This window comes from Xyrauchen texanus, chromosome 39 (assembly GCF_025860055.1).
Source record: "Xyrauchen texanus isolate HMW12.3.18 chromosome 39, RBS_HiC_50CHRs, whole genome shotgun sequence".
NCBI lineage: Eukaryota > Metazoa > Chordata > Actinopteri > Cypriniformes > Catostomidae > Xyrauchen > Xyrauchen texanus.
Window position 1 is genome coordinate 37920407 of NC_068314.1, and position 5000 is coordinate 37925406.

The 5000-nt window shown below is 38.8% G+C and overlaps 1 protein-coding gene and 1 pseudogene across 1 annotated transcript in view; both read left to right on the top strand.

Annotated features, from left to right (window-relative positions):
- The window catches only part of LOC127632949 (putative uncharacterized protein FLJ46204), a 7793-nt gene extending 2899 nt beyond the window's left edge, over positions 1–4894 (top strand). The window contains exon 2 of the mRNA XM_052111795.1: positions 1–4894. This exon is cut by the window's left edge and continues 1505 nt beyond it. The gene's annotated coding sequence lies outside the window, so the exon portion shown is untranslated.
- The window catches only part of LOC127632947 (sodium-coupled neutral amino acid transporter 3-like), a 45159-nt pseudogene that overhangs the window by 27155 nt on the left and 13004 nt on the right, over positions 1–5000 (top strand).

Sequence of the window (5000 nt, forward strand, 5' to 3'; positions counted from 1 at the left end):
ACAACATTGAACATCAAAAGTACACAAGGGAAAGTTTTAAAGGAACAGTTCATCCAAAAATGTAAATTCTGTGGTCATTTACTCATGTCATTCTTTCATATGTGGAGAACAAATGGAGATCTTAGCAGAATGTTCACGCTGCTCATTGTCATAAAGCAAAAGCATATAGTGACAAGTCAAGTCATCAGAATAGACCGAAGTGATGTTTGGCACCGGCTGCATTTAATCATCATCATTCAGCGACATGTAGCAGTGGAGTCCAACATGAAGCAGGAATGGTGCTGGATCCAGCCGGTTCTGGTGACCTCAGGATAGGAGACCCGAGGTTGAGACAAGGAAACAAATAAAAAGATGTAAGCATAGATGCCATAAAATTTATTGCAGAGTTAGAGATCATGATCACTGTTTCTGGTTCCGGGAGACCCAACTAAAGCAGCCTAATTGTGGGTTGGAGGATAAATTAGGTGTATGCCTGGCTAAATAGAGGAGTCTTTAGTCTGCACTTAAACTGAGAGAGTGTGTCTGCATCTCGAACAGTGTTTGGGAGACTATTCCATAGTTTAGGAGCCAAATATGAAAAGGATCTTCCTCCTTGGGTGGATTTTGATATTCTAGGAACTATTAACAGGCCAGAATTTTTGATCGTAATGAACGTGATGGAATATAGCATGACAGAAGATCACTTAAGTACTGCGGAGACCATTCAAAGCTTTGTACGTAGTTACAGAATATTAAAATGAATACGGAATTGAACAGGTAGCCAATGTAACGATGATAAAATGGGGCGAATATGATCATATCTCTTGGTTCTCGTCAACACTCTGGCTGCTGCATTTTGAACCAATTGAAATTTATTTATTGATCTTGCTGGACATCCTCCCAGTAATGCATTACAATAATCTAGTCTTGAGGTCATGAACGCATGAATTAGTTTTTCGGCATCAGCAACAGAGAGCATATGCCTTAATTTAGCAATATTTCTGAGGTGGAAGAATGCTGTTTACAAACATTGGTAATCTGATTTTCAAAGGACAGATTGGTATCAAATATAACACCTAAGTTCTTCACTGTTGAAGATGATGTAACAGAATATCCATCTAGAGTCAAATTATATTTTAGCGGCTTATTTTTAAAGTTTTTTTATCTAACATCAGGTTTTGAAGAAATATAAAGTTGTGTATCATCGGCATAGCAGTGGAAACTTATTCCACGATTCCTGATAATATCTCCCAGGGGAAGCATATACATGGAGAAAAGCAGAAGCCCTAAAACTGATCCCTGTGGCACACCATATTTTTGTTTGGTTTGACAATTCCTCATTTACATAGACAAAGTGGTAGCGGTCTGCTAAATATGACCTAAACCATGCTAATGTAACTCCACAAATTCCAACATAATTCTCCAGCCTATTCAAGAGAATGTCGTGATCTATCGTGTCGAATGCAGCACTAAGATCTAAAAGCACTAGAAGAGAAATGCAGCCGCGATCAGATGATAAGAGTCATGTGTAACTCTGATAAGTGCAGTCTCTGTACTGTGATGAGGCCTAAATCCTGACAGTAATTGCTCATATATACTATTTATCTGTAGAAATGAACATATTTGGGAGCACACTACCTTTTCTAGTATTTTTGACATAAAAGGGAGATTTGAAATCGATCTATAATTAGCAAGTTCTCCGGGATCAAGTTGTGGCTTCTTAATAAGTGGTTTGATAACTGCCATTCTAAAGTTTCTTGGGACATGTCCTAAGCATAGCGAGGAGTTAATAATATTAAGAAGAGGTTCTGAAATTACAGGAGATACCTCTTTTAAGACCTTAGTTGGTATTGGATCTAACATACATGTTGTGGCTTTTAGTGCGTGTTTGTATCTACAGACACTATCCTTCCATGCACCACGAAATACTTATAATTTTGTATTTCTCCACATGCGCTCCATTTTCCGAGCTGCTCTCTTGAGAGCATATGTGTGATCATTGTACCATGGTGCAGGGCTTATTTCTTTAATTTTCTTTAATTGAAGTGGGGCGACACTATCAAGAGTGCTTGAGAAAACTGCAAACTGTAGTCTGGCTTTATTATGGTGGTTTTGGAGCAGTGGCTTCTTCTTTGCTGAATATGTTTTATAAATATTTGTTTTAATTCTCCTTTGGTTTGGCATGTGACAGAATTGTCATATTTTGTTTCTTTAAATGGTCAATATTTATGCATCTTTGTGTCTCTGTCTGTTTAACAGGGAATGGTATTTAATTATCTGGTGGTTTTGTTATTTCATCAAGTTCTTCTGGGCTTTGGGGTTTATTGAGTGTATGAGATAGATCTGGAAGATTATTAGTGAAGCTATCTTTAGTGAAAGAATAGTTGTACCTGAACGATAGCGTGGTGTAGATTGAGTAACAGTAGCTGATCGCAGCATACAAGAGACGAGGTAATGATCCGAGATGTCATCGCTCTGCTGCAGAATTTCTATATTATCAACATCAACTCCATATGACAGAATTAAATCTAGCGTATGATTATGGCGATGAGTTGGTCCTGTTACATTTTGTCTGACTCCAAGAGAGTTGAGAATATCAATAAATGCTAATCCCAATGTATCATTTTCATTATCTATGTGAATGTTGAAGTCACCAACGATTAAGGCTCTATCTACAGTAACTACAAGATCTGATAGAAAGTTTGAAAATTCACCAAGGAAATCAGAATAAGGCCTGAGTGATCTATACACTGTAGTAAGGACAAAAGACGACAGAGATTTTTTATTTATATCTGACGGTGTCGCATTAAGCATTATTAGTTCAAAAGACTTACATTTATATCCTGTCCTCTGAGTAACACCAAAAACTTCACTGTAAATTGTAGCAACACCTCCTCCTCGACCCTTCAGACGAGGTTCATGTTTATAACAATAACCCGGGGAAGTAGATTCATTTAAACTAATATAGTCATCCGGTTTAAGCAGGTTTCAGTCAAACAGAGCGCATCCAATCTATGATCTGTAATCATTTCATTAACAATTAGTGATTTGGTAGAAAAAGATCTAATGTTTAGTTGCCCTATTTTTATATGATGTGTATTTTTTATTTGTTTGTTTTGTTCAAGTTTGACCATAATAAAATTTTTTCTAAATTATTTAGTGAGGGTATTGTGTCACAGTCTCTATGATATATCTAGGTGTTGTAGTTTATGTGACCCGTGTGACGTCTCAAGGCAGCTAGCAGATGTTCGGATTAGCCAGTTTGTCTGCTTCCTAACCTGGGCCCCAGTTAGTCAAATACATCATTATTAAGACTATGAGCCAAATTACTAGAGAGGAGAGCAGCACCTTCCCTGGAGGGATGGAGTCCATCTCTCTTTAGCAGGTCAGGTCTACCCCAAAAACTATAAATCCTATTTTATTCTTCAGACACCACTCAGACATCCAGCCATTCAGTGACCCTAATCTACTATAAACCTCGTCACCACGACGAGCAGGGAGGGTACATATTACAGTGTCTGACATTGTTTTTGCAAATTCGCACACCTCTTTAACATTATCTTTAGTGATCTCCGACTGGCGAAGCCGGACATCGTTAGTGCCGACATGGATAACAATTTTAGAAAATCTACATTTAGCATTAGCACGCACTTGTGAATTTGATTTGATGTCAGACGCTCTGGCACCCGAAATGCAATTAACAATAGTGGTTGGAGTCCCTATTTCCACGTTCCTTACAATAGAATCGCCGATAACAAGGGCTCTTTCAACATGATTCTCAGTGGGTGTATCACTGAGTGGGGAGAATCGATTGGAAACCCTAACAGGAATGGGAGAGTGGTGTCTCTTTGCTGAACGAGTATGCCGAGTATCACCCAAATGCCCTGCTGCAGGGGCTCTACAGCCGGAAACAAAGTGTGTATGTTGCTCTCTGTACTACTCGCATCCGAAACAGTATCTTCTCTTTCTCACTGACCTCTACTAGCGCTCGGATGCGAGTCTGTAACTCATTAACCTTCTCCATCAGCCTGCCTAATTCCTTACATTTATCACAAGTGAATCCCTCACTGCTGACGGAAGAAGCTATAGTAAACATGAGCAGATGCCATGACTTACCGCAAATTGTTTGTTGTTGTTGGTTGTTCTTGATAAGCGGTGCTTTGAGATCGATGCAATAATCTGTGTACCACAGAGGAGAAAAAATGGGTGCGCGCTGAAAAAATGCACCTGTTTAATCGCGATGAAAATAGAACGCCGATGCAGGTGGAATATGCGCGCAGTTCAATCGCGATAAGAGAATAATATGAGATAAAACCCGATGCACGTTTAAAAATGGCAGATGTTAAGGATTAAAGGCTGAAAAAAGATGCTAAAAAACTAGCAGGCTTCAAACACAGACTCTAGCTAGTGCCAGCAGCAACAGGTAAAATACACGCAGATGAAACAGGAGAAAAGTGGAAAAACCTGAAACATGGTGAAATGACAAAGAATATAACAATGAACATATGAGAATAAGAATAAGAATAAGCAATGCTAAGCAGGCTAAGCAGAATACAAACCAACACTTGTGCAGCATGCCGTCAGCCAATCAGTGACCCCATATAATACCATAGTGTAGCATGAAGACATGCCGTGTCAATGATGCTGAACGCTGTTGGTTCACACGTGTCTCGTAACTGAATGTTGAATGAATGTATTTCCGTTCCTCACACAAAGATATCCTACAGCTTCAGAAGATCGTGCACGAGTCATGTGGACAATGCTTATGATGCTTTTTTTCAATCTTTTTTGGAGGTAGCCCCAATAAATATATTTTTTAATTGTCCTTTGGTTTGGCATGTTACAGAATTGTCATATTTTGAGTGAACTGTTTCTTTAAATGGTCAATATTTATGAATGTTTGTGTCTCTGTCTGTTTAACAGGGAATGGTATTTAAATGGCAATTATCTGGTGGTCATTGTGTCGTGCAGCGTCATCTTGCCATTGGCTTTAATGAAGCAGCTCGGTAAGTCTTATTTCT